Below are 12,590 nucleotides of genomic sequence, written 5' to 3'. Positions count from 1 at the left end.
ATGGGTTCTGGGGAAAAAAAGTAATAAATACCTCTATCATTAGTTATTTAAGATTTTTCCTTATCTACTTTCAAGAGAACTATAGGGACCTCGAGTGCATTTATTCAAATGTCAATTTTAACATTTCCTATTGGACTATCGGGGATATAAAATCTTACACTTTCAAACTATATTTTATTTTACTATGCTATTTCCTTTTATTTCCTAAAAAGTTCTGCCTCTGATTGCAGAATATATACAATAGATCTTGTATGTGCATTTTTATAAAGATTGTATTGGGGGGCAGTTTTAGTTTTACAACAAAATTGACAGAGGTACAGAGATTTCCCTCACACGCTCCGCCCCACACATGTAGCCTCTTCCATTACCAGCATCCTTCACCACAAAGACTTTTTTTTTTTAACCCAAAGATGAACTACATGGACAGATCAAAACCACCCAAAGTCCCTCGTTTATCTTAGGCTTCACTCTGGATGTTGTACATTCGTTCTAAGGGTCTGGACACGTTTAACGACAGCTAGCCACCACGATAGTACCCTACGGAGTGTCGTCACTACCCTAAAGATCCTCGGTGCTCTCACCTATTCATCGCTCCCTTGGCCACTCCTCATCTTTTTATCGTCTCCATAGTTTTGCTTTTTCCAGAATGTCATATAGTTGCAACCGTACAGTACATTGTCTTTCCAGACTGGCTTATTTCACAGTTAGTAATAAGACATTTAGATTTCTTTTATGTCTTTCTATAAATTGATACCTCATTTATTTTCAATGCAGACTAATATCCCATGGCCTAAATGTGCAACAGTCTATCTAGCCATTCACCTGATTAAGGATATGTTGATGGCTTACATGTTTTGGCAGTTAGAAATAAAGCTACGATAAACAGCCACAGGCAGGTTTTTGTGTGGACGTAAATGTTCGCCTCCTTCAGGTAAATACCAAGAACTGGAATTGTTGGATCATGTGTAAGAGTATGCTTACTTTTCGTCTTTGATGAGGTAGATATTAAAATCTTTGGCTCATTTTTTAATCAAGTTGCCTGTTCCCTTATTATTGAGTTTTAAGCGTTCTTTGCATATTTTGGATAACCGTCTTCTATCCGTATGTCCTTTGTAAATAGATATTTTCTCTCACTCTGGCTTTTTTTTTTTCCCCCAATTCTCTTGATACTGCCTTTCACCAAGCAGAAGTTTTTCATTTTAATGAAGTCCAGCTTATCAATTATTTCTCTCTTGGATTGTGTTTTGTATTAAAAAAGGCATCGCCTTACCCAAGGTCATCTATGCTTGTTTCTAAGTTGTCTTCTAGGAATTTTAGAGTTTTGTGAAGTCTATGATCCTTTTTATTTTATTTATTTATTTATTATTTTTTTTTGTCTATGATCCTTTTTGAGTTAATTGCTGTGGAGGGCATAAGGCCCGTTATATACTTTAAAATCTTAAATGGCTTAATTTTATTCTTTTATCTCTTTTTTTCATAATTGATATTTTGTATATATACCGAAGGTGAGGATCCTCAAGATTTAGAAGCCATCTTGACTGGAATTGGTAATTTTTTTAAATTAGGATGAATTTTTACTACTAATGTAGTCTTCATAGCAAAGGTGTAAAATCATGGCTTTAAAACATGGCACGAAGCAGAAAGAAAAGAGCTTTTGCCATTTCATTCCATGACTACTAGCAACTGTTAGGATCTTTATTGTTCTTTAGTAAGCAGTGATACTACTCTTAGTGAAGTGGGTCATTATTTTTCCTTAGATTAGAGAAAACCTGCCAGGTTTGAAGTGAAATAACTTTAAAGGACTAGATGAACTACCTTTGCAAATTCAGAAAAGCCACCCATGTACCCGGTATCTTTTTTTTTTTTTTCTAATGAACAACACATGTTTAACAGCACGTTTTCAGAAAAGTACCTAAAATACAAAGGTGTATCTTAGTGCAGTATTATTTAAAGTTAACCTCCACTTAATTCTACCCAGATTAAAAAACAAAACAAAACAAAACAAAACAAAAAACAGAAAATTGCTGCCCCCTCTAGAGGCCTCCTGGAAGCATCTTTTAATGCCAACCTCCATTTTCTCCCATAAAAGTGAACATTATAATTTTTTCATGGTTTTCATTTCCTCATTTTCGTTATATTTTCACTATTTCGTTTTGCATAAAAAAACAAAGACAATACAAGCAACCAATAAACTTATTTCATGATTATCATATCCTCTTTTTTGTTTGTTTGTTTACATTTTACCACTAAGTTTTGCATCTCTTCTAAACAATGGCTTGCTTTTCTAGGTACTTTTACAAAGTCATAGCAATCATACAACATGCACTTACACAGTGTATACTTTTTTGTGTCTGGACTCTTCTGCTGAACATCATCTTTTAAAATTTCTCTATGCTATTGTACAGCTGTTGTCACTTCAGTTTTTTTTTTTTGCATCTATGCAGCATTCCATAGTATAAACATACAACTAATTTATATATGTATCCATTATAATCCATTATACTGTTGACAGACGTTTATGTTTTCCATTTCTATCTCATACAATGATGGTGTGAATGTTCTTGCTGAAAACATCCCCCAGATTGAGGAAAGCTGGGCTGCAAGTTTGTGGGACACACACACACACACACACACACAGATTTATTTTAAGGAATTAGCTCATACAGTCATGAAACTGGCAAGTCCAAGATCTGCAGTTAGGGAGGCAGGCTGCAGACCCAGAGAAGATCTGATATTGCAGATAAAGATAGTTTAGAGGCAGAACGAACTCTTCCCCCAAAGACCTCAGTTTTGTCCTGAGGTCTGATTAAATGAATCCCACCCACATGCTGGAGGGTGTTTTGCTTTAATCAAAGTCCATTGATTGATTTAAATGTGAATCTCATCTACAGAATTCCTTCACAACATCACGATTAGTATTTGACCAAATATCTGGGCACTATAGTCTAGTCAAGTTGACCCATAAAATTAACCACCCCAGTGGTTTAGTTCTAGTTCATGGCTACGCTGATGGGTAGGCCTTCCTCCTCTCCGTTTAAAGTAAGAGTTTATTAAGATACCAACCCCTGACCGCCTCATATTCTTTTCCGACAAAATTTCAAGTCAGTGTTATAAATTATCTTGTTGTTTAAATCAAACACATAACATTAAAAAGGCTTGTTTTTTTTTTTTCCTGAAATCATATTAGATGAAGAATACAGGAGACAACTGTTATTTTGTTGTTGTTAATGAAGTTGCCTGTGTTTGTTTTAATCACAGCCCTTTATACCAAACCTTTATACCATGCCTTTATGCCACAACTATAATAGCAGAAAAATAAACTTTAATTGGGCAGATGAAAATGCTGGAGCATCCCTACCTTGAACTAACAGACCCACTCCTGTTAGAGCCAGTGGGATCCTATGAACTGAATAGAATGTCAAGCATTGTTCAGAAAGACTGTTTACAAATATAGGCCTCTCCTGCCCAGCAAGTTCCCTAAGATCAGATTTATTTTTCAGGTGGGCTCGTTAACTTCACACCAGTGTCTCAGTCACCTCTCGGATTTGACTCCCACTAAATGTGTTGTCCATTGTTATTATTTTGTCATTATGAGAGTGTTATACACGTGGAATCATACGGCATGTATCCTTTCGAAGCTGACTTTTATTTGCACCCACAATGCCTCTGAGATCCATCCAACTTTCTTGTATCAAGAGTTTCTTCCTTTTATTGCAGAGTAGTCTGCACAATGGATGTGCCACACTTTGTATAACCATTCACTTATCTTAGGATATTTTAGTTGTTGCCAGTTTGGGGCTATTACATTTAAAACTACTCTTAAAAATCATGTCTACATTTTTTTTTTTGCAGGCTTATTTTCATTTCTCTGGAATAAATAGCCAGAGGTATGATTGTGGGGTCCTGTTAATGTCCATTTAGTTTTTTAAGAGGAAACTTCCAACCTAATCACAGAGTGGCTGTACCAGTTTGTATTTCAACAGCAGTCAGTGTATGACAGATCCAGTTTCTCCACACCCTCAAAGCATTTTCTTATTGTCACTAGTTTTTATTTTAGCTTGCCTAATCTGTAGTGATATCAAATACAAATATCTCATTTATTATGATTTTCATTTTGTATTTTATCTCATTGTAATTTTCATTTCATATTTCATTCTTTGTGGTTTTAATAACGAGTAATGTTGGATATCTTCTCATATGCTTATTTTCCACCCTTGAATCATTTTCCATGTAAATCTCATGTCATTTGCCCGTTTAAAAAAATTAAAGATTTATTTATTTCTTTTTTTTAATTGAAGTTCAATTTGCCAACATATAGTATAACACCAACCTCCTCTCCTTATAATCCCTTTCACTATTTCACTATTCCAGCCATATGATGATATACACACAGTATATAGCTGAGTCATTTTTTCTTAATCCACTCTATTAATCTACATTGTTTAATTGATGCATTTGCACTATTTATATTTAATTTACTAATTTATAAACCAGGATAAATTCTACTATTTTATTATTTTTGTTTTTGTGTCCTTTTGGTTTTTGTTTCTATTTTCTTTTCTCCCGTCTTACAGAGTTGAAACTTTTTAGAATTACATTTTGATTTACAATAGTATTTTCCAGTATATTTCTTTGTATATATAGGCTGTTGTCTTAGGTATTACATTATATATACCAAATTTGTCATAGTCTACTAGTTTCAAAATCTCACATTTACAAATTAAGTGTAGAAACCTTATATCCTTTAATACTGTTTAGCTTCTCTGTTTGTATTATAATTAACTTAAGTATTTCCTCTACATACATTGAGAACATTAGATGACATTATAAGCTTTGCTTCAACTATTAAAATAATTTAGAAAAACTCAAGATGAAGAGGAAAGTTGATTATGTTTACCCATATATTTGCTCTTTCTATTATTACTTCTTCTTTCCTGACATCAATAAATCCCCCTAGTTTTTCTTCATCTGAAAATGTCTTGATTTTTCCTCTGCTCCTGAAGTATATTTCTGCTGAGTATAGAATTATGAGTTGACAGTTCTTTTAGCACATAAAAAATGTGACTACTTCTTTCTGGACTTCATGGTCTCTAAAAAGATAACTTCTTTCATTTAAATTATTCTGCTTCTATAGGTAAAGTGTTATTTCTTGTGTGCCATTTTCAAAAATAATGTTTTAGTTTTCACAAGTTTCACTATGGCTTGTCTCCTGTGAATTTTCTGGGGTTCAACTTGTTTGGGGTTTGCTGAGCCTCTTGAATCTGTAGGCTATATCTCCTGCCAAATTTGAGACCTCATCAATCATTATTTCTTCAAATACTTTTTTCAGTCCCAATCTCTTTATCTTGTCTTTCCAAGGTTCTGACGGCATACATATTAGATTTTCTGCTCTTGTCCTCCAAGTTCCTAAGGATCTGTTTTTGGTTTTGCTTTTGTTTTTCCACTCTATTTTCTCTTGCTTGTTCAGACTAGGTACTATCTATTTTATCTTTGACTTTGCTAATTCTTTACTCTGTCTTCTCCATTCTACTGTTGAGTCTATTCATTGAGTTTTTAATTATTCTATTTTTCTGTTCTAAAATGTCATTTTAGTTCTTCTTTGTATTTTTTATTTCTTTGCTCACACTCTGTCTTGTTTCTTTGTTGAATTTTTTCCCAGCATATTCTTTCTTGTTAGTTGCAGCATTTTTATGAAAATAATTCTAAAGAATTATTTTCAACATACGTGTCATCTTGGTGTTGACATCTGTTGATTTCTCTTTCTCATTCAAGTTGAAATATTTGTGGTTCATGCTATGATGAATGATTTTTAATTGAAAATTGATTAATTGGAAAAAAAATTGATTAATTGGGTATGATCTTATGAGACTGGAAATTATTTAAAGTATCTGTTTTAGTAGTCTCCCTCTAACACACTTCTGTTGGGGAAGGAGGGTATCACCTCTTTATGCCAGATCATGATGGAAGTTTCTGCTCCACCTCAAGCAAGGGGGTGGGGATGTTCCATATTATTAGTGGGCTATTCTGGAAAATCAGGTTCCCACTAGGTCTCCACTGATACTACACTAGCTGGGAGGGGAGCTGAACCCTGATTATTGCTCACCACATGGCCTCCACTGACACCATAGTGGGAAGAATGTCCTTACGAGTGAAAATGAAACTTGACCGACCACTAGGCCTGACACCTCTGACACCATCATAGCAGGGATGGACAGCGGTGTGTCCTTGCTGACTGGTGGGGATGAAAATCCTGCTCACTCAACTCAACCACATTTATTTTATTTACTTACTTATTTGTTATGTATGTATGTATTTATATATGTTTGTACGTATTTATCTATTTATTTATTGAAGTATAGTTTGCACACAGTGTCACATTAGGTCTAGCTATACAACATGGTGATTCTGCAGCTCTATACATTACACCGTGCCCACAAGAATAGCTGCCATCTCTCAACTCACCCTTTTTTAATATCACCCCTCCCCTCAAACCCCCAACCCCTTTACCTCTACCTACCCTTGCAGGAAAAGGAATTTGGGAAGATTTGCTACAGCCCAGCAAATCTAGTTATTCTCCTCATGGACCTTTGCTGGCGACGGTGGTGTGGGGATGTAGTTTTTTTCCAGTGGTATTTGGCAGGAATAGAGCAATTATTGTCTGAAAGCTTTCTTCTTGCTAGTCTGCCCCTTTTCTGGCAGGCTTTTTTTTTTTTTTTTGGCAAGGTTTTGTTTCATTTTGTGTTTTGTTTTGTTTTGTGTTGTTTTTTCTCTATGCCTATTGCCATTTCCCAGTTGCCATCTTCTCAGACTGGTCTAATTCATGAAGGAAAAGGAAAACCCAGGGAATGCAGAGCCATGTTGTTCCTCAGGTCCTTAGGTTCCTAGCCGGTTGCTCTTATTTTCCCTTCTTTCAGAGTCATCTTATGTTTGTTTTTGACATATGCCATGTTTTTTAATGTATTTAGAGGAAAGAATGGGGTAAGGTATATCTAATCCATCTTTCCTAACACATAACTGCATTAGTTTTTTTCATCTATCTCAGAATGTTCCATGAACTGGACTTCTTCATTACTACTGTAAAATACAATGTTTACAAGGGAAACAAAAATTTAAGGAAGAAAAATTTACTGTTTAATGAAGTTTCTTAATTACAGAACTTCTCTGACCCAGTAAATATTTCTGAACACCCGGGCTGTGTTTACATGATGCCACTGAAATGGCTATGTATCTATCAGTCTTTGTTTTTGCAATTGTCACTATTGTTGATTGTCTAAGTCAATCAGAAAAGCTTGATTACAATATAAATAAATATGAAGAAGGCTATATACAGGGGAAAGACCTCATGGGTATAAATGAAGAAAAAGTCAAATTTTTTATGAGTGTAGCTAATTTTAATCAGTATTTTTAAGTTAAATTATAAATGGAGTGAAAACTGAAATAGAGGATAAGAGACCTCAATTCTTACCAAGTTTTAGTTACCTAGTGGTAAAGGATCAGAGAGAAATCTTTTTCCCTGGACTCTATTCCAACTCTTGCCAGGCAGCAGGGCCAGAATAACATGTAACCATTAAGATTTTTTTCAGAATAGTTAGATGTTTACTGATTGAACAGTGTAGATTAATGCTATCTGAGCACATATCATCTCAGTCCTTCTTAGGGACTCAGGATTTACTCCTGCCTCTCGATTCCTCTGGATATGCTGATTGGATATGAGCTGTCTACACAATTGATTTCTGTTTTATTAATTATTATTATTATTATTATTATTTAAATGTCATATTTTAAACATACATCATTCAATATAAGCGACATATAAACTCATTTTTTCTTGGAGTTTAAGGGAAACATTTATTTGGCCTATGAAATGCAGATTTGTATGCAAAATAACGGACAAAGAGTCAAAGTTGGATTTACAGGATTAAAAGAATTGAAATGTCTCTAGACATAAAATTTTGGTAGGAGAGAAATGCTTTATTTTTATCTTGGTACATAGCCTTTCCTGGCATGTGCATGCAAATGCATGGTGCAGAAGCACACTTTAGTAATAATGCAGGATATTTAAGGGACTAGTATTGGTTTAAAGAATATTTTAATGAAACTCATGAAAATAGTTTTATAATTGAGAAACGTCTGTAGTCTAAAGGATATCTTCCCAACCCCTACGATCTCTACATGAGGCATGTAAATGATCAGGTCTTAGAACAAATAAAATTATGCTCTATTTCCGTAATTATAATCTAGGGGCTACACTTACACTTATCTGTCAGTTTTAATTGGGTTTATAAGGTAAGACTTATTTGTGATAATTTACGGATGATCTAATTATCCATATTCCAAAAAGTAGATCCAGATGCTATTAGGAACTCTTAATAATATTTAGTCCTGATTCTCTGAGAAAGGAGAGAAGGATTGTGGCCAGACAATAGCAAAATATCTTGTAGTCTGATTAGCTCATTTTTCCAAATGCTTCTTCTTCTGGCCATATCACCATTCGGAATCCAATTTTGGCATTCCCAAATGACTCATTTATCTGGATTATTCATATATAATGACTGTGTTATTTTGTGGTGCAGGATCACATGGCTTTTGGAGACTGAAATCAACTTTATTTCATTATGACTGATTTCCTAATGTTCCACACAATTTTCACTGCAGCATGGAAGTGATGATGAATTAATATTTATTATAATTATTTCTCAGATAATTGCCGTTTATATTTATCATGATTCCGCCTCACAAATGTATATATTTCAAAAACATTTTTGTTCTAGATAGCTAGTGATTTCTCCAAATTATCTTATGACCTGAGACACCATTGTCACTCTCAAGTTTAACAAGAAATACAGGTGCCAAGACAGGAAGATTTAAGAAAAGGTAGATATAATGTATGGAAAAAACAATACAAAACCCACTACAAACATTCACCGAGAATTTACACGCCAAATATGGTAAGTTTTCTTTTAATTAAATATTTTTATAGATTATTATTTGGTACACTTGTATATTATCTATCTTTTACTTTGGTAAACAAACTGCATAAAAAACACAAGTAAGTTATATTGGCTTATGAATATTTGTTAATCATAGCTATAATATAAAGTATTAAGCTTAAAGCAATTAAATGAACAATTTTTTTGTTTCAACCTAATTCTGAAGCCTATTACTCTGCTCTGTATTTTAAGTATCATAAATTTGTCACTATTGAATTTTAATCAGAGATCCTTATCATATCTCAAAATCAATATCCCAAATCTAAATATTGTCAAAAATTATTTTTAGTGAGCCTATATTAAGCTTTAATTTTTTAAAGGAATAACTACTAAATAAAGTTTTGTCTTTTGTTCACCATGTATCAGTAAAAATTAATTAAAAATGCTTCATCTCTGTTCACCATAAAATGATGATTCTCTATTACCCAAAAAACTATTTTTCAACATTCCTTTTTGCTCACCCATAATTTAATCATTCATAGAAGTTTTGTTTTTGTTTTTGTAAATTATTGTGTCACAGATAGTCTACAGAATGGGGCTAACCATATATTGGATAAGGGGTTAATATTCAAAATATATAAAGAACTCAGTCAACTCAATAATAACAATAATAACAACCCCAAACAATCTAATTAAAACATGGGCAGAAGGTATTTCTTCAAAGAGAACATCAAAATGGCCAACAAACTCATGAAAAAAATGCTCAACATCACTAATTATCAGGGAAATACAAATCAAAACCACAATGAGACATCACCTCATGCCTGTTATAACATCGATCAACAAGCAACAAGAGGTGCTAGAGAAGATGTAGTGTCAAGGTATCCTTTATATATTTTTGTTGGGAATATAAGTTGCAACCACTACAGAAAACAATATGGAGGTTCCTAAAAAATTAAAAATAAATCTCCCATATTATCCAGCAATTCCACTTCTGGGCATATACAAAAAAGAAATAAAAACAGAATTTTGAAAAGATACATATTCTCCCCTGTTTATAACAACATTATTCATAATAGCCAAGATACGGAAACAATACAAATTGCCCATCAGTGGATGAATGGATAAAGACATGGAACATATACACAATGGAATATTAAGCATCCATGGGAAAGGAAAATATTCTTCCATTTGGGTAAGATTTTTCCACTTGTAAGATGTACATATTTGCCAGAGTAGGGGACCCAGGCACATAAAGAAGAGCTGGATATAAACAGTCACTTCCCATGAGAATGACTCTCGATGGACCAGTATCCCACTCCAGTTTCTCTTCAGTGTACCTTTGGTAGCTGTCCCTGTTTTGACCTACAGAGTCTAACAGATCTCTTAATGGGACGTTAATGCAATGGTGACTTTTGCTATATGGAGCAAAATTCCATTTCAGAACACACATATGTACACCATTAACTCATTCAGAAATCAAAGGAAACTTTATGTACCCAGAAACGTCATTTTTAGAAAGGGAAATTATAAATATTCTCATCTATCATCATCATCATCATCTTCATCATAATCATCATCATCATCATCATCATCATCATCATCATCTGTTTATCCATATCACGTGCTTTTCCCTGATCCTTTTTCTGAGCAAGCCATCCAAGAGACTGACCCAAAATGCCTTTATGACCCAGCTTTGGAAGTCATGCATCATAATTTTGTCATGTACAAATGGTTGTACAAACTTATCTGTGATTCAATGTGGGAGGGCCCTTCTCGAATACCAGGAGGCAAGATCACTATGAGAGTCAACTTAGAGGCTAGCAACTAAATATGTTTATTTGAGTTCATAAAACTGAATGTTTAATATATTTTTTAAAGATTTTATTTATTTATTCATGAGAGACACAGAGAGAGAGAGAGGCAGAGACACAGGCAGAGGGAGAAGCAGGCTCCATGCAGGGAGCCCAACGTGGGATTCGATCGGGATCTCGAGGATCATACCCTGGGCTGAAGGTGGCACTAAACCTCTGAGCCACCCGGGCTGCCCTGTTTTTTAATATTTAAAAATATTTTAATTTATCCAGCTTTTCAAGTCATTAATATATTTCTAACTGTTCAGTTTAATTCCAGAATGATACTCCATTGCATAGCTATGCATAATTGTGTAGCTATAATTTATTTAACACATCTATTATTGAAACATTTAGGTCATTTTTTTTTTTTTTGCCATTTTAAAACAACCAATGAGCAAATTCAGTGCTAAATCTTTACATAAAATAAATTAATATGGATCCTTACAATGGATTCTTAAAACTCTCTTGGTCCAATAGCACAAGCCAGAACAATAGCTTTGAATATATTGGAAAACTGTTCTCCGAAAAAGTTATTTCAATGTAATGTTTTATTACCAAAGAATTGTGAGTTGTCTATTTTTTTTATGTAATAGTAAGTTATCTTACTTGTACTTTAACATTTCTTTGATTACCAATTTTGCTGGAATTTATTCATAAATTCATTGGTGATTCATATTTTGGAGATTGCTTATATATACATGTGGATACATAGATATGCACATACATAGGTTTATAAAAGTAATGTTTTTTCTTTTTAAAAATTAATTCTTAGAGGGTATTAGATTTTAAACTATAAATCTTGTTTTTAAATAGGCTTTATTGTTAGAAGAGTTTTAGATTTATAGAAAAATTGAGAAGATAATACAATTTCCCTTATATTAACAGCTTACATTAGAATGATCTATTCATGATAATTAATGAACAATGATTAACTAATGGATAATTATTGATGCATTATCATTAAAGTCCATACTTTGTTTAGATTTGCCTAGATTTTACCTAATATCCTTTTTTTGTTGTTGTTTCAGGATCCCATCTAGGTACCTTTAGTTGTCACATCTAAGGTTCTTCTTGGCTGTAAAAGTTTCAGATTTTCTTTGTTTTTGATAATTTGGTCAGTTTTTTTTTTTAAGATTTTATTTATTTATTCATGAGAGACCCAGAGAGAGAGGCAGAGACACAGGCAGAGGGAGAAGCAGGCTCCCTGCCCAGAGCCCGACGTGGGACTCAATCCCGGGTCTCCAGGATCATGCCCTGAGCCAAAGGTGGAGGCTCCCCGCTAAGTCACCCAGGTGTCCCAATCTGGTCAGTTTTAAGAAGTACCTATCAGGTATCTTGTAGAATGTTCCTCTATTGAAATTTGTCCAATGCCTTTTTTTATGAATAGACTAAGATTATACGTTTTTAAGAAAAAAGACTTCAGAGGCAAAGTACCTTTTCAGTTACACCTTCTCAAGGGCACATACTATCAAAATGATTTATCACTGTTGATGCTTAATCACCTGGCAAAGGTGTTTGTCAGGATTCGCCCCTATAGTTTCAGTTTCCTTCTTCCCTCCCTTCCTTCCTTCCTTCCTTCCTTCCTTCCTTCCTTCCTTCCTTCCTTCCTTCCATCTTTCTCTTTCTCTTCTTTCTCTCTCTTTACTTTGTACAACCCGTATGTAAAAAATGAGAACTATGTTCCCATGGAATATCTACATAAAATATTTATAATTCTGCATCAGAAATTTGATTTATCTCAAATATTACTTTATTGCTCAAATTGCTTGAGCCTTGGTCAAGGCTCATTGCTTGAGCTTGAGAG

Source organism: Vulpes vulpes, chromosome 3, assembly GCF_048418805.1.
Source record: "Vulpes vulpes isolate BD-2025 chromosome 3, VulVul3, whole genome shotgun sequence".
Classification (NCBI taxonomy): Eukaryota; Metazoa; Chordata; class Mammalia; order Carnivora; family Canidae; genus Vulpes; species Vulpes vulpes.
The sequence above is the reverse complement of the archived record's forward strand: the minus strand, read 5'-3'. Positions refer to the sequence as shown.